Raw genomic sequence first — 18,265 nt, forward strand, 5'->3', positions numbered from 1 at the left:
GCAGCACCAGGACATGCTGGTGCTCAGCAGCCTCCAAAGCCTTTGCTGGGAAAAGACGGAGTCGGGAAAGGACTTGCAGGGCTGTTCTCAGCTTCCAGCGCTGTATTGCACATTGCGTCGCAGCTGGACCTTGTCTGCAGACAGCCATGGTGCAGGAATTGTGTTTTCCATAGCGGAGTGGGAGAAGCCCCCGTATCCGCAAGGACGGGGGAAAGGCATTGGCAGAACGGCTGCCTCCCCGCATTCCTCCCAGCGGTGAGGAGCTAGCTCTAGCCCTTGCCGAGTGCGATCCGACAGCTGCTTGTGCCGCGGAGGAGGCACCGGAGCAGCTTCTCCATGAATGCAATTCCCAGAGCCAGGGAGCTTGCCCAGGCATCACCCCCTCCTCGCACAATTCCCCTTGTGTTACACACTGCAATGGAAATGCCAGGTGGAAGCACACACATTTCTTCTCCATTTCCATCTTACTTCCTGGACAAAATGAGTTCCCCTCTAGGTATAAAGTCATTTTCCTCCAGTTAGGCCTTATCAATTAAAGACAAAATATCAATATATATATTCCAGAAATACTCCAAGTGCCAGGAAGGCTGCAGGGTGTCAGTAGCAGAATGAAAGTGAAGATTCCCCGCCTAACACATTGGCCAGGCTGGAAAACCACCGTGGATGCTGAGGTAACCACCGTGGATGCTAGGTAACCCAGTGTTCTGTCGAAGCCAGGCTCGGATAGCAAGCAAGCAACAACCAAAACCACGATTTTCGACCCAGAAAAACGAACAAGGTTTTTGCATCTTGGCATGATGCTTGTTGTAAAGGGAAAACCTTTGCACTAAGCACAAAAGTCCATCAGAGGAGGGGGCGGGGGAGGAGGAGGGCTATTAAAATGGAGCTCGGATCTGAACTCCTTGTCCAGCTGAATTCTTTGTGGTGAATAATAAGCTTTTACCAGGAAGAGAACAGAAAGCTTGTTCACTAGCTGGGCTTTTTCCAGAACCCGCACAACATTTAAAATCCTACGAACTCTCTTATCCCTATGAAAAATAATTACTCCAAAGAATATTCCTCAATGAACCCTTAGGGAACAAATTATGATACTGCTCTGAAAACACTCTGTTCTTTTCCCCTCACAAAAAAACAAGCCTCTCTCGAGCTTGTTTCCAGGAGGTGGGCAAGCCAGTAAGTGAGCGAGCAGCCTGTGGAGGGGCTCCATGCTCAGCTGGGCAATATCACGTATTCAGGGGCACCCTTCGTCATGGTTCCGCTTCCCTTCCATAAAATCTGTTAAATTCAACCCCAAGTCCCTCTCCAGTAGCAGCATCCCAGTGGAAAATCCAGGCAAAGGGACTGCAGCTTCCAAGCTGGAGCACTGCGGTCGCAGCTCCGCATGCGCGTTCGCCTGCGCTCATCTGTATAAATCTTCCTATAAGCACCAAGGAGCATTGGCAAGCAAATTCAGTTTTAAGTGTCCAGGAAATATGGCCTGTGAGCAATAAAACAACTATTTTAAACAGGATGCAATAAGCTTTTCATGTAGGATATTTATGCTGCTGTGATGTTTTATAAATAACACAGTCAAAATAGTAAATAAAAGACGATCGGATTCCAGGGGAATGGACAGATTTTTTTCAGTCATGCTGGAGGTTGCCAAAATTGCTATTTTCTCACCCTGCAGTAGCTGCCAGCTTTCCAATGTTTCATATTCACCTTCAAGATTAAGAACTATGATATAAGCCAACAACACTGTGCCTCAGCTTCACTTTCAAAGACAGTAGGGTACATTTTTAATATTTCTCCCTATCTTATCTGAAAAACTTTTGACATGGGCTTCAGAGCTGCAACAACTTTCAAAAAGATATTTCTTACCACCAAATATATTTTAAAAGTGACCCTATCACCCCCAGTACCACTAGAGGTCCCCAACCCAAGTTGGAACCCAACATAAGGACTTAGTGCCTTGGTTCTCACGCAACAGTTAGTTAAAACAAAAAGTTAAATTCCTCTGTTAACCCTGATGCAATTCCATTATTATTACAGGAATTACAGCAGGGAAGGGTTTACCTCCATATTTACCTCCATATTATCAAGACCAGATTTTATTTGACTGTGCAGTGTGGACTACAGAAGTGACTGAGTCAGGCCACGCAAAGGGAAAAAAACAAAACAGAATATTTTGAAAACCAGCATTCCACAGACCAAGTGTTTTTAAATAGCTACAATAGGAGTTATTTTATTGACTTTTCCTTTCATTATGTGGAACAATGGTATGTCCCAGCCTCCCAGGGAAATTATTAATAGTACGTGGTTGATACTGAAATCGTGGAATACGCAGCATGGGGCAGACCAGGGGCATCCGCAGGCACAGACATGGCTCCTGCCCCAAATGCCTCGCAGTGACATTGTCCAACTTTTTTTTTTTTTTTTAATTCCAAGTTAGATTCATGTACTAGCTTGCACAGTCTGCCTTCACCATTCAAATCATCTGGTGCTTGGTCCAAATGCAGCTATTTCCATTATGTGACTGGTGCGTAGGCACTCATGTCTGGCGGTGAGCTCATGTGCAATAACAGAGGGGATAAGGATTTCTCCAAATATTTACTGTAACTTTGTCCCACAAAGCAGGCAGACTTTATGTTGTACTTTATTGTAAAAAAAAAAAAAAAATTAACTCTTGAAGTAACCTGTTTATATATATGTGTGTGTGTCTATGTATACATATGTATACATGTAAGTTATGAAACTACCTAAGTTGAAATATGTAAGCTATGAAATCTGAAAATCTGAACTTTTCAACTGCCTTTCATGACCTCACTGTAAACTAGCTTGTCCCTAACTTGGAACGGCCTGCTCAAAACCTCCAGAAAGCCATCTGGTCCTGGAAAGTTCTGATTAACTGTAATTCAAATGTTTTCTAGAACTAGGTTAATTTTTATGATATTTTCAATAGAAAGATTTCCAAATAATTTGAAAAGCATTTCATATTTTCTTGAAAAAAATAATAAAAAAGTAGTAGATATCAAAATATTTTGAAAGTCATGTTTCATAAACATGAGTAAACATATCCAAAACATTGTCATTTCCCATTTTTTGACACATCTGTTTGCAAATTTTTTGGTATAACTAGTCTCTGCTCCTGACATTTTGGTACACGAGTAATTCCAAATTGCTTGGTTTTTCTCCCAGATAGGATAAACTACAGTCTTATTTTCCAAAGCACAGGGCATAGGCAACTGCTTCTAGCAGCTTCAACTGCTAGACTTGTGGCAGTCAGTGCTCCCAAATGTCTCAGATAGTTTTGGTGACATGGGTCAAGACAAGTATTTGTGTTTGAATGCCAATTTTCTCCATTTAGATACGGATATATTTCATTCTATTTTCCAAGAAGTATCTCAAAACAGAGAGAAGGAAATTTTTCATCAGAGAAATTATCCTTGTGCATTCTGGCACCAATCTGGCCAGTTTGTTACAACCGACTTTCACATACAATGTAATTAATCTTTTCTTCCCATAGGTTATTTTCACCCTATTGATGCTTCATTTATACTCTTTGCACTTCATTTACATCATCCATGTCTCTTCCTCTTCCTACTTTTTACTTGATTTTCAAACAGGGGAGAACAGCAACAGAAAATTACCAGAAAATGCTACCTTTTACAGTCATGGACTAGACAAATTTGTAGCATCAGAAACATGCCCCAGGCTTCCCATTCTTGCATATGAAAAGACAATATAATTTTGATAAATTCATGTGGATTTAGGCCACCAGATGGATTCAAGCCACCTCAGGCTTTTTTTTTACGGAAAAGGATATGGTAATATGGAAGGATACCATGTGTTCAAACTAAGACCTGAAATTGAGTTTTGTGAATGCGTTTTCATTAAAAAAGCATTCAACAGCTCAGTGCTACCAGCTGTTCATGAAGTTCAGATGTTAACCACGCTATCATCTCCATGCCATTAACTATGCCCAATTTCAAGTGTACCCCAAGGGAGTGCACGTTTGCTCTCTGAGCTGAGGACAGTGACTCATCCTGGGAATAAAGCAATAAATCCGAAAGTAAACTAGTACGAAATCTGAACATCAGAAAGGAGGCTATGCGACTGAAAAATTAATAAGGCAATATGGCAATCCCAGCTGACATCTTGTTATAACAGCAGTTAGAAAACAGTTTAATTCTCCAGCTCCTGGCCACACCAGACGGTGGTTTAACCAGTGTAGGATATTCTCTTTGCTGAAAAAACAGTGCCAATTTCCCAGTTTAATAATAGTACAGGGGTGCAGGGGATGTTTGTCTACATGCTCTATCCTTAAAAGCAGTCTAAAAACTCCTAAAACCACTCTAAGGGTTGAAAAAATTTGCAATAAGTCATGTGTCCACCTCTAGGAGAGAAAGGGTTTGGTGGCCTACCTTCAGTGTCATTATATTGTTTTGTTAGCAACAAATCAGAGGTTCCAGTCTGCATGGCAACAGCTTTTGGTAAAATTTGCTATTTGTAAGAGGAGCTCTCTTACCAAAAAAAAGCTCTCTTTTCCTCATTTACTGCACAAAAGTAATGCAGTAGCCAAGGCAGAAGTAAAACTCTATGGTCAAGATGCCCAGTAGCCCAAGCTGGATTTTTTCTTCCCTGAGTTAAATGTTCTTTTGAAGTTATGTGAACTTCAGCATCCATATTTTCCTGTGACAACGAATTCCATATTTAGCTGGGTGTTGTAAGCCTGCTGCCTGATAATTTTTTAGACTTTTCCTTGCACAGCTCTCTGGAGACCGTGGTCTCAACCCAGTACATGCTACTATCAGAAAACTAGATGAAAGTTTGGCAAATTCCTGGTTCCCTCTATGGCCATGTATAGAAAAAGTGTTCAGCCCTTTTACCCCCTTGGGCAAAGACTAAATAAAACCAGAGGACAGAACGCTGAATTTGCTGGGTTCCTAGGAAGACCTCCAACCTAGGAGGGTTACAGCTCACGCCCAGGTCCTCCACAGCGCCCTGCATTGCTGAGAGCCACAGCAGTCCCAGACTTTTTTGGGAGGGTATTCCTCATCTCAGCAGGAGCCCTGGACCATGCCTCCTACAAAGACATGAGGATATAGCCACACAGGAATAAAGCTATTTTACCTTCTGTAACACAGCACAGAAAACACTCTTTTACTATCTCTAATAGGCCTGTTTCGAGTTCTGTCTTTGTATCCAACTAAATAAACCATAAGTTTACAATCCCTCTTCACATTTAACTGGACTAGCATCTACACCCGCTCTTCATGAAGTTCATGAAGTCCCTTTGAGTTTCACTTACTGTGTTGCAGTTGACAAATAATAATGTTCTTAGTACCAAAGTAAACAGCTGAAAGCCTAAGTCGTGGACCAGGTCCCTTGTGTGGGAAGTGGAGGTAAAGGGAAAGCCCAGAGGGTAAAACAAGGTGCATGCCACTGCCAGCTCTGTCCTAGGTTTCAAATTCAATTTATGTTAGTCTAGGATGCCCCCATGTAACCGCTCCTCTCTTCCAGCAATGCAATGCAGCCAAAGGCAACAAAATTTAAAAGCAGGCGGTGACAAGGATGTGAGAAAGTCTGTCCTGAAGTGCTTGCTTGAATCTAGGCTCACCTCACGAAGCAGTATCAGCAGCCTGGAGGTTGCCATCCTGCTACAGCACATAAGGAGTTTAATCTCTACCCTTCAAGGTTTACAAGAGTAGCCTGGATCCATCCCCCAAAGATTTGGTCACATCTCATTCTTGATCCTACTTTAATTAAGCAGGAGCCTGACTAGAGATCTCATGATATCCTTTCCAGTCAGAATTAGTCTATGACCTGTTTTATGCTACCTTAGCTAGTACCTTACTTCTGTCAGCGACGCTGTTAAAATTTTAAAAAGTGCATCTCCAGATGCATTTAAAAGTGCAAGGAAGGAGAATCTTGACTTGTGACTCCAGGTAGGTGTAACACAGACAGCCTGCTGATGCTCTTACGCTCTACTCTAGTTATCCACCGGATATTAAAAAAAGAAAGAGATAAAGTAGACATCTGCCTTGGATCTGGAAGACTGTGCAGCCAGCGTTTGCCTTTCAATCCAGAGGCTGCAAGGCATGTGGCAAGATGTATGGAATTTAAGTTAGAATGGAGATAAAAAGATGAAATTCATCTTTACCTTGTAGTTATAATCGTGGGGTAGCTGCGTATCGGAGCTGTGCCTGTATGCACACCCATGGCACTTAATCATTAATTCCCTGGGTGGTCCAGAAACTCCCCAGCTCCTCCCTGCGTACGTGACACACCAGACATGCTTGAGACAAGCAGATTGACTGATCCCCTAGCTGGCCTCATAGCACAGGATTTGACTATTTACTGGTATCCAGGAGCAATTTTGGACAACGTGGGCATTCCCTCAGGCAGTCTCACTGTGCACAAGCCAATGGATAGGCCCTATCCACATGCTTCAACGCACTGGTTAACGCTGCAAGTTGAGAGCTTAGCTACGCCAGAGATTTCCTCATGCAGATCCTCCTGCAGAATGGATCAAGTTGTACATAGAAAAGATGCTTGGAAATAGCTTTACCTGCATTACTTTCTACCAAGATCCCAATAAATTACTTTTTTTCTTTTCTTTTTCTTTTTTTTTAAACAAACACTCATGCTTGTGCAATGATCAGAAAAAGATATTTAAGGAGAGGGATAAAAAAATCCAAGTTAAAGCCAAGTGGTCAGCAAGTAAAAGGCAAGGAACATAAAGAGAAAGTAGTATGTTAAAAATCCAGAGCACACCCATTAGCAAGGCAGAAAACCTTTATAGTGATAGTCATTAGGATAGCTCACTGGTCAAGACACGTGACAATGTTAGGCCAGTTTTATTATGAGGGAGAAACAACAAACAAAACAAAGGAGTTAGTGAAACTACTTCGGTCATATGGGCTAAGGAGATCATGAACAAGGCATCATATAGATGAGACTTCCTCATCCCAATATACCCATTTATACTATAAATGCTTCCTATATGCTACTCTTCCCATATGCTACTCACCTCTTCATCTCCAGGGTGCCATCCTTTGATTTGCACTCCAAATCACAAACACATCAGCACATGGGCTCTCTTTCTGTTCTATGTAGTAACTAATACAACAGCAGCTGGGGATGCAGGGGCTGAGGGTAACACAAATAGCAACAAGCCACATCTCATGCTTCCCCTCCCTTGCTTTTTATCACTTGGCTTTTATTCCTGAACAGGCTGACAAAGGAACTATTAGCTCCGTGCACATAGATTTGGATGTTTTCCTATCTTTACTGACCTCTGCATTCATAACCAGAAAGTAACAGAGCTTCACTGCATACCAATAAGTCATTTCCGTTGCTTTTTTGATTTACAGCATTAAATCTGACTCACAATCAGAACATTGCTGCATACATTTCAGCTGAGGCACTATTATTGTAGCTGTCGAGAATTAGACAGGTTTTAGAAGCTGGAACCAATTGCCAGTTACAATGAAAGAGGAACCTCTACATAAATGGCTCAGGATTTCCTGTTATTGCAGATTGATTTTTGTGATGCAAGGCAAGATTCATTTTCTTACCCCAATAATTAAACACATGTGAAGTAGCATTCTTTCCAGTCCACAACAATGACTTTCCTGGAGATTGTTTTGACAATGTTTTCAACTGAAATATTTTTCATTAATATAAATAATTTTGTTTCTCAAAGTCATGACTCCATAGTGATATCGCAGTGCACAATTTACTTTTTGCTTTTATTTTTTTACATAACTCCTTGAAAAACTGTATCCTAATCCACTGCATTTACTTGAAATTGTTTGGACTTGCTTACAAGTACCAGACTGCTACAAAATGTTTCAGCATAAAAAAAGTATCTTGCAACATAAGCTACTCAAGTATATTACTGTTTTATATAATAAAATTTAAACTTGACTTTGATTCAAATCCAGTTTTGTCCTTCCTGTATGGTATTACAAAGGTAAATGCTTGCTTAGCTAGTGAAATACATCTGTGAAATGATTGCTTTTGATAGAAAAAATGTGCAGTGTTTATTACTGCCTGGAAGAGGACTGTGGCCTCAGTCCAAAGTCTATTGAAGTTAGTAGGGATTCTTCCACAAACTTTAATATCTAAGTTAGCAGGAAATGCGCTGTCAAGAAACTTGTTTTTCTAAATACCATGACCTGACCACTAGAGATAACACAATGGTTTCATATGGAAGTTGAAAACGCTAACGGAATAAGCGAAAAATCAGGACCAGGTTCTATTATTCCTACTCTGACAGAACAAAAACTTCCTCTGCAATAACTCTACCAAGTGCTTTTCTCTGCGAGGCCTATGCTCCTTACAGCCCTGCCAGGCACTCTGCTACTTCTGAAAACTGCATGTGTTCTGCATCTCATTGAACCAAGGCTCTGGTTTACCTTGCATCCTCCCTTCTACATACACATCAAGGTGAAATGCACCCCAGCTTACCCTTTCCTCAGTGCACATTTGCAAAGATTTTTCCAGAAGTCCATCAACCTTCTCCCCTCTGGAGAGCCCTCTGCCACTAGGAACGGTACAAGTATGAAAGTGGGCTGTATTCTGCAGATTTAGCAATTCACCAAGCAGCTAACGGGAAATCGTCTGTACAGCCCACACTTCAAAGGGCCACACGCTTCTTCGGGTTCCTTCCCGGTAGGAATTGGGGGCTGTAATAAACAGGAGGCATGGGATAAGTGAAGCCTGAAATGAGCCCTTTGTATTTTCACTGTTGCTTTTTATTAATGTGGGATAACATATCTTTTATTACCTCCACATAGGCAATTCATTTGTGTCCACAATGGCTTTGGGTAAAGTCTCAACTTAGTTTTCACCTTGACTAAGCCTTTGTCCCCCTCACCCCCTCCTTTTCACTGTTGCTTTTTGTGCCAAATGAATGAATGCTCACTCAGGCTTCAAAGTACATCGCCCATTAAAAGGACTTGTTTGTTAAGAACTCCCAGCCGTCTGCTGGGGAATTCCTCACAAAAGCAGATCTCCCCTTAGGGATTATTTCGCTACCTTTGAAGACTGTTTGCCAGCATTGCTGCTTGTTATTTGAAGAGGTATTTCTTAAAGGATGGCATGCATCACGCCTTTATGGACAGTTTCCTTACAATAGCCTTCAAGGCCAAATATCTAAAAGTTGATTTACAAAAATCCAATACTTGAGAGAAACACCAATACTCTAAAGATGAGACAAGTTGAAGGTGTAAATGTGCAAGCCCAGGACCAATCCCGCTGTTCACAACTGTGTCACTCACTCCAGGGGTGCCTCATGCCCCTGCGCTAAGACTTCTGCCAGGGACACGTGCCCAAGCATCTTGTTCTGGGTGCCACAGAGTCCTAGTGGATCCCACCCCGAACACTAGTGTGTTCCCAGATTAGGGTTGGAGCCTGCTGCTCTGTTCGGCTGCAGTGAGCATTGCTCCCTGTTTTCCTCATTAAAAAAGTTGTCTGAACTGCCTTAAGCATCCAGCTCCAGGAGAGAGCTCGTAGCAGCAAGTACAGCATGGAGGAACGTGTTAAAATAAATACCCGACGGCTTTTTATGTGCCTCTCCCCCTTTTTTTTCCCTGGATGTATCTGGATGCCTGACGCTGAGATCTGGATTTCATTAGGTGGCCGGCTGCATAGAAGGCAGCCACTGCGATACCAAAACCCCTTTGGGTTTAGCCCAAAGTGACATGCCTAATGACAGCCAGCAGGCCAACATCTAAGCCAAGCGAGATCTAATGTCTTCCCTGCTCAGTCAAGGACCCAGCCCCTATCCAAATGGCCTTTCCCTTTTTAAGGCTGTACGCAGCCCTGTCTTTAACACAGAAAAACAGATGCATCTCATCTGGTAAGCACTGAGCTCTCGCCATCTCCTTCTGACCTGGAACTGGGGCTTAAAAGTGCTGAAAAGTTACACACGTAATACAAAGCCTGGATCCTAAAAGCTCACAAGCTGATGGGTTTGGGCCAGCACAGAGAGGTGGGGAATATAAAATTGAAGAATATGTGGCAGCAAGAGGCATAACCCCTGGGTACAGTGGGTGCAGGTAGCTCATGCCTTCCTTTGCCAAGTTCTCTCAGCATGTTAGAGTGGATAAATCCACTCCATAACACTTAATACCTTCTCCTTCCAAAAAAAGGGGGGAGGGGGAGAGGAGATGATAGGGAAAGAACCTAGTTTTGAGAGATAAATTTGATTGTAAGTGCATGAGCTCAACACTAACTTTTGAAGCTATAGGCTTAAGAATTAATTCTGGGCATGTGCTGCAAAACAACATGGGAACTTTTTATTTAATCCTGTGGCTAAGATAATGAAATAGCTGCACAAAACAGCTATAACTGCACCCACGTTCATTAATCATTTCTCTCAACCATTCCCTAGTTGTCTTAAATTCATTTTTAGAAACTTACCAACACAACCAAAATGTATTTTCTGAAGCCAAACTGGAAGGAATCAAAGGAGTTCTCACATGAGGTAATCTCATAAAGGAAGACAATTTCATCCCCTGCACAGAGCTATTACCCAAATATTGCCAAGCTGAAGTTTCAGTTCAAATTATTTGCGTATGTTCAACTGGAAAAGAGTATGAGAAACAGCGCTGAGTAACTGTGCTTGCCATTACTCATAAGGTAGTGTAGATACATAAGGCCCTTCACAAAACACGATGGATATTCTTCTTCAAAGAGCTACATGTCTAAGCAAAAGGAAGATTCACAAAACAGACTCAGAAGGTCAGCAATATGCTATGCCTGCAAGAAATCACAGGGCATCGAAAACAAAGCTGAAAACCAAGATCCAACAACAAAAAAACCCTCAGTGTTTTGCATGCACTGTGTATGATGTAAAAAATAAGGATTCACAGTTATTGCGAGGTACTATGCTATGCAGTGAGAAGTAAATTCAGAAACAGAGAAAGAGATGCCTAAAATGAAAAAGCTGGCATTTTCTAACATGAAAGAGGTGAAACAGTGGGACAGAGCCCTGTTTGCACTGCTAATAATGATTAACATTTGTTAATTATCAGGTGCAGCAATGAAGCAAAAAGTGGCAAGACCCTTGGATGACAAAGCATTTTGGAGAGTTACATTCACATAAGTTTGAGAGAGACAAAAAAGCCAGCAAATATCCTGACGCCATGGGAAATGCTCTGGGAAGAAATGCATTATATCCCAAAAGGAGCTTATACACATGCATAAATTCTAATTGAATGTAAAACATCCAGGAAAGAGACCTCAGAGATGCAAAGAATCCAGAGAAAACATCTGTTCATTGCACAGGAAAATGGGTTATATAGCCAAGAAAATATTAAACTGCCTCAAGAAAGATAAACTAGCAGCATTACCATTCTAGCAATAGGCTTGAATCTCTAGGAACAACAAAAGCTAAGTCTTATTTAGGGAAAGACAGCAGCTGAGCTCTTCTGCGCATCTCAACTCGGATGTGTATGCTGAGACCTGTCCCTGAACCTCTCAGAAAACCCACCCTCCAGAGGGGTATTTATCCTTGGTAATCAAAAGAGCAGATGGCTACATGAGAGAGAGATGGTTGAAATTCGGGTACCTCTCTAAGGCTTCTTCTGCAGATCACTGTACAAGCACCAGCCTGTGTCCATGACACACCTGGGAACAGAGGGCTCAGTGATAACCCCATGCTAGCCAAATCAATACTAGCACCCAACATTGCTTAATAAAAAGGCACTACCTGCAAGCCTATGGTTTCAAATAATCCTAAAACAGCAAGAGATGCTGTGACACTGAACTAGTTTAAATCTTAAAAGGGAAAAAGAGTATGAAGGATCACCGGATGATAGGTATCCATCATCTTTAAGACATCCAACCTGAAAACACAGCATCCGTGTTGACAGTGGGGAAATAACATAGCTCGAAGCCGCTGCTGAACTCATTAGCCTCCAGCTTGTATCTCCTCTCACTGCCACTCTACGACATCATGGAAAGCACAGAAATGAGCCTTTTTTTCACCATCCCACATCCCCCACCCAAATACCAATCAGAGGTTACAGATACTCAAGCTTCAGTTTATATCTGAATAGTCATTTGCAGGCAGTTTGATTAAAAAGCACACAGCTGCTTAACACACTTCGGAGGCTTTTCCCTCGCTACTCAAGAAGGGACTTGCTGCTGTTATGTGGTGAAAACTAGCATTTATATCTTTATTGGGCTGCATGCCACATTATACCAAGATAAGAGGCTTGCATTTCACACATTTTCACTTTTTCTACATGTTTTATCAGTAAATCCCACGATCCCTCTTCCAGATAAATAAGTTACCTAAGCAAAAAGCCTGTGTCAGAGCCCACATCTCCACAGACAGGTCACCACACTCCTGTGCTTGCTCCTCTCTCTGACCCCACATGCATCCCCACCATTAGGTTCACATTCATCCCCTCAACCCTGTACTCGAGCAAGAGCAGCTCTGCACCTATCTGGCACCACACACAGCCAAACCACTGTAGATAGAAGTATCTATCCTCAATCTATATCCTGCTTTTGTAAGGAGGAAAAAGGTTTCCCTAGTTATTACACCCTGCCAGCTTTCCTCATAGCTTGGAGCAATTGGCTCTAAAGACTTTGCAGACAAGTTTATAGAAAACACTTTTCCCTCTTACCCTTTCATACACAAACTTATTTTTTTTCCTTCATTCTTTAAGCTTGCTGATGATGCATAGATCCTCTGAGCACATCACAACTCCAGGAAGGCTCTTCAGAAAGCTCAGAAAGGTTACCCGCCTCCATTTCCCAGCTCACCTCCAGCATATCAATACCCCAGCATACGGAAAATTAATAACAAGCTGCTCCTTGACATCGGGCTGTCAATGGGGAGGAGACACAGATAACGTTTACATTTGCAGGCTCCGCTCCAAGCTAGCCAGGAGGGAAAAGTCATTTGTATGGGTCACATTAGGGATCATTGCACTGGATAGAATTGGCCGGTTTGGGAAACTTGGAAACAAGGATGTTGTACAAGTGATGTGGAAGAGTGGTGACAATCTGCTTGCTTGGAGTTGTCCCTACTTGGGTACCAGCAAGGCCAACAGTCATCGGCATTGGGCATCAGTGTAATGGGGACTCAGCCACAGGCACCCATGGGTTGGCCCTCGAGGCCAGGACCTGGGTTGGCAGAGAGCCAGGGGCTTTCCCATGTCCGTACCAAACATGTGAGGCACTTCCGGAGACAAAGGATAACTCCATTCATGTGTATGTGCCAAGGGGAATGGAACAGCTCAGAGAGATCTGTATAAGTCAGAAGGCTGTTCTAGGCAGCAGCCTTCCCAGAACCTCTGAGGTTGCCAGCTCTGGAGCACATTCATGGTTCATAAAACTAATTCCGATGCTTAGGTCTTGCCAAGGAGGGGCCTGATTAATGCGGCCTGCCCCATCATAACAGAAGGACTATTCAACACCTCAACTGTGTGACTAGACTTGCCCTGAAAGTAAGTTGGAAAGTAAAGTATATGAGAGTGACAGAGCCCTGCGACAGGCAGCCCAGAGAGTTTGTGGAGTCTCCTTTTCTGGAGATCTTCCAAACCCGCCTGGATGCCACCCTGTGCCACAGGCTCTAGGTGTCCCTGCTTGAGCATGGGGGTTGGACTAGATGATCTAGAGGTCCCTTCCAACCTTAACCATTCTGTGATTCTGTGATTCTGTGATAAAAACAGCCTGAAATGTTGGAGAACCAGCTGTAGGAAAGAAGCGTGCCATCTCCATAGTGCAAGGCAGCCAGAGAAGGCCTGAAAATCTTCCACAAACCCATAACAAGACCATAACAGGCAACTAAGGGGGTTTCAGAGAGCCGCAGCAGCGCTCAGGCTGCTGAAGAGCCATCGCTGTGCTGGCAGAAACGCTCCCCAAGCTCCACGGGGGCAGAGCTGTCCATGAAAAGCCAGGCCGCAATTCCTGCCTGCCTTATAAACAGGTCCTGAATAAAAGTGCATCCCTTAATAATTTGCTCCTAATTAATTACAAATGACAAATGTTTGACTTAATGGAAAATGCATTTTAAGAGCTGTTTATCTCATAAATCAGATTTAAGCAACACAAGGGATTAGAAATGGAGACTTTATAGGAGGAAGCTTTGTGCTGGAATATTTTTTTCTACCAGATAAACATTCACAATATATCGCAGAGACTGCCAAGCTGACAAAGCCCAAAATGCATGACTGACTGTCTACCAGGCAAATTTACATAGCTGGCACATTAAAAGTACCAGAGATCATCATAAAGAGCTAATAAAGATAAGATTCAAAGAAATCAAGCCAGGATGATACCCACACCAGGGGTGTCAAGCTGTGGCACCCCTTGCCAAGGAGGGAGAGAGCTTTCATCTGCTCATGGGGGGAGATGGCCCATGATAAGAAACTCAATGATGTTATGAAATGCACAGCAAATATGTCCTGGTCTGTGAGTCCCTGAGTTGAAAATGTTTAAAGATTGGAAAAGTAGTCAGGAGAGCAACCTCAGCTGCTGTTGAACATGTGCTAGGGGGGCAGGTGGGTTTTCAGCGTCACCCTACAGGTGACTCAGGTGGCTTTAGGTGGTCAAGGAGAGTCTGCTGTGACGTTGCTGCTTGGTGCAAGGTGCCAGAGGTGTCGAGTAAATAAATAGCACCACTTCACAGGGCTCTGGTGGGCAGCTGCCGAACTGAATCACCTGCCTATTTGCTAATGAGAGAGGGAGGATTTGCACACAAACAGGCACAGGCTGTTTCTGAGAAACATATCAAAAAGAGCAACCAAAGAACCTGTCTAACAAGTAGAAATATATTTATCTAGCATCATCCTTGCCACAGCTGCTGCATCTGAAGCCCCCACCCACACAAAGCGTTCTGCTCTGTCCTTCAAGGTGTCAGTCCTGCTGTCCTTGTTGACACAAAAAGCAACTAGCTTCAGCTAGCTGCTATAGCCCACAACTGCTCAGCTTTCTTGCAGTTTAAGCTTCAACGTTAACATATTTTTGGCAGTATTTTGCTTTACAGATCTGTTTTGCTTGTCTGATGGACTGGCTAGTAAAAAACAAGCCATCCTGTAAAAGAGAATATATCTGGGGAGAAGCCCCATGGGCAGAGGACCGCAGTGCTTGCCCTATATGGCAACCTTCAGCACAGGTCCTAAACTGCTCATAGAACCAGAAGCAGGTATAGATATAAATGACTTTCAGTTGACACTGAGTCAACTGAAATTGGATTACCCATCCTTTTATCACTTCTATAGCAATCTGACCAGAATTTGGAGTATTTGCCTCATATGCAATTTGAAGTATCAAGGATCATAATTCTAAGGTTAGGGACACTTGGCAACCAACAAAAAATGTGGTTAGCTAAAAAAGGTTAATGGTATAAAAAGTCACTAAACTATGAAGGATAAGTTTTAGCTGCATGTGGGCCAGTTTAATGTTGTTTTAATCTTAAAATAGGAGAGCATCTGAGGACTTGCATTTTTTGCAAGACCGCAGGGAGCACAGGGAGATGATTCAAGCTGTGAGATAAAGCAGAGGGGATAGGTGACGGAGCAGTGAGGGAAAATCCCAAACTAAGAGTTACCCTTTCTTCCTTCTCCACTAGAACTTGGTATTTTGACAGCTGAATGTGCCTTGCTCTCCCAAGAAGTACAAGGCACAGACTGGAAGTCATCCTCACAAACTGCTTCCAAAAAAAAAAAAAAAAAAAAAAAGAACAATAACCAGCTGCACACGAAGTCTTCTACGGCTGTTGCAACACCAAAGTGCTCATTTACAAATTATATGATTGAAACCCATAAAGTGCAGGGTAAAATCACCACAGAAATGGAGGCTTCGGGCTTCTATCTATCCAGAGAGACAGTTCCCGCTTGTTAAAGACCGTGGTCTCCCTCCCTCCCAAGGCATCGCAATTTCCCTGTTCTTTCTCTGCAAGCTGAACATAGGCTTGGTGCCTGCAGGAGCACTCACCCTCCAGCATCCCGGCAGCAGTATCATGTTGCTTGCCGGTGGCCTCGCGAAAACTGCTTTTCTTAGTCCAGAAAAAAAAAAAAAAAAGAAAAGAAAAAAAGAAGTTGTTAGTTGTTGCAGAGAAATCCTCTCCCTCAGAGGAGCAGAGGAATTTGAAGATAACAGCAGAGGACATGAGCAAGGGACACCCAGCAGACACCAGCACAAAAGGAAGGGCCTCAGCACAACGGAAAAATACACATGCTGCTCCAAAATGCCCACCCAGGTCCAGCAGCGCTGCAGACAGTCGCGTAGTCTGTATCCTCTAGAGTCAAAGACAAAACAAAAGCCTATTTTTTTAAGATTAAGACCAGAGACACTGGGATTATGCGAGAGATTCAACAAAATGTATAATGGACGGACTCAGCATGCAAACGGGTTTGGGCTGGTGCCAAAGGCTCAGGTCACAAGAATTACATTGTTCCTTTCTTTTCCTCCCTCTTTTCATTCTTCATAAATAAACATTGTTGGATGTGAGCTATTTTTTTCACTTTTTTAGCTATTAATTTTTTTAAGCTTAGGAAGTAGTTCAGATTCAACTTTTGCCCAAAAATCAAAGTTTGAAATTAAGCATGTTAGCACTTTTGTTACTTTAGGATGAGGAAGAATAATTCTTGGTATTAAGTTAAGTGACACAACAAGCAGAAAGTTTATCCAACTTCCTGAATGCCTTCTGGCATTAACATACAATGTGTTCGAGGGAGTATAAATACATATATACATACACATGTGTGCATGTGCGCATTTATGTATATACCCACTCTGTTTAAATGCATGGTATTAACCTTGGTAGCTCCTGCAATGAGATATTCAGGTTGCTTTGCCTCCACGAAGATTTGCATTTATGCTGATAACTGGAGGGTGGAACTGGCAATGCATCATATGAGGGAAAAATGGCAGTGCTCAGAGACTCCACTCTCACCAGCGGCTTCTCCACATGCCCATTGCAATGCTCCGGTTGCTTGCAACAAACGCTACACCTGCAGGTTAGGTCACAAAGCACCCATTTGCTGCTGAACACACTCCAAAATCAAAATCAGTAATACTTTTTGAAGGCATACACACATGATTCTGTGACTAAAGGGCAGCAATGAAATGGGCACAGTTTAAGCTGCAGCTCAGGCAGCTCTTCCCTTCCTCCCTGTTGTTTCTCCAAGCAAAGCCCTAGGCTGCCCCATTAGCCATACCAGGAAGCTGTGGTGGCTTAAAAGCAAAACCAAGCAAAATAAAAACTTTCATTATAAACAAACAACTAAAACAATGAAGGAACCGAGATCCATCCCCTGATGAGGTTCTCACCGCCATGCCGCCACGCTGTCCAAGCGCTGCATCGATGTTTCCACCCACAGTTCAGTTTGCACCCTGAAGCAGTAGGGATGGAGAAGTGTCTATGGACTACATATGCCTTGTTGTCCTTCCAGGGCTTATCCTGGGACCTGGCATCCGGGGCCGTGCTGGAGAGGCACAGGCAGGAGAGGTGCGAAGCCAGGCAGAGCCTGCACCTCTCTGCGCAGTTTGGAGGTTTTTTCTGCCTCCTGCAGGATTTGCGCACCGGGAGGGAGCCTTCGTCAGGCATTGGGATGCTGCTTGGCATTGGTCTCTAGCAATGAGTTTTATTTCAACAGATAAGGAGACGCATGGAATAAAAATAAAGTGATTTTTTGTTGTTGTTGTTGCTTCTCTTGGTGTTTTTGATTTTGGGGTTCAACTTCTCCAGCCTCTCTGCAGGCAACAGTTAGAAGCCAACTCAAAAATAGAAAAAACAGCAGAGCTTTTTCACAGTGCAACCTGATGTCAACAGCTCAGGCGCTGAGCAGAGCCTTAGACACAAGATTCCTGATAAAACCATGAGGTTGGGCAATTCTACAAGAGTAGCCAATTGTTCCAATTATTATCTGCTCAGGTTGGGAGTACTGTGCTGGCCTTCCTGTAGCCCGCAAACTTGCCAACTGTTTGATTCAAAGCTTCCCTCATCCTCCAGGAATCCAGACGCTGCTTTAGGCATGATCCCAGCTCCAATTATTTTTAAAGCCCCTCTGCGCACTTAAAATGACACGATAATTAAGATTAGAAAACAACAACCAACCCAGAATTTGAGAATAACACTGAAAGCCTAAGAAAGAAAAATAAAATTTGTTTTAATTGTGCAACCCATCTGTAGGATGACTTTGTTAAAGACAATCTGGACAGCAATCTCTTAAGTAAGCCAAGACGTTTAAGAGGGATAAAAGGAATGTATTAGTGAATCCAAACTGTTAAAGCAAATTCAGTGTTTTGCCATTTT

The 18,265-nt window shown here is 42.9% G+C and overlaps 1 protein-coding gene across 1 annotated transcript in view; it reads right to left on the bottom strand.

Moving 5' to 3' along the window:
- Positions 1-18,265, bottom strand: part of LOC104578755 (collagen and calcium-binding EGF domain-containing protein 1) — a 95,931-nt gene that overhangs the window by 45,966 nt on the left and 31,700 nt on the right. The window lies entirely within an intron of this gene.

The sequence above is a fragment of the Tinamus guttatus genome, unplaced genomic scaffold, assembly GCF_059628265.1.
Source record: "Tinamus guttatus ecotype Peru unplaced genomic scaffold, ASM5962826v1 Tinamus_guttatus_pri_ptg000606l, whole genome shotgun sequence".
Lineage (NCBI taxonomy): Eukaryota > Metazoa > Chordata > Aves > Tinamiformes > Tinamidae > Tinamus > Tinamus guttatus.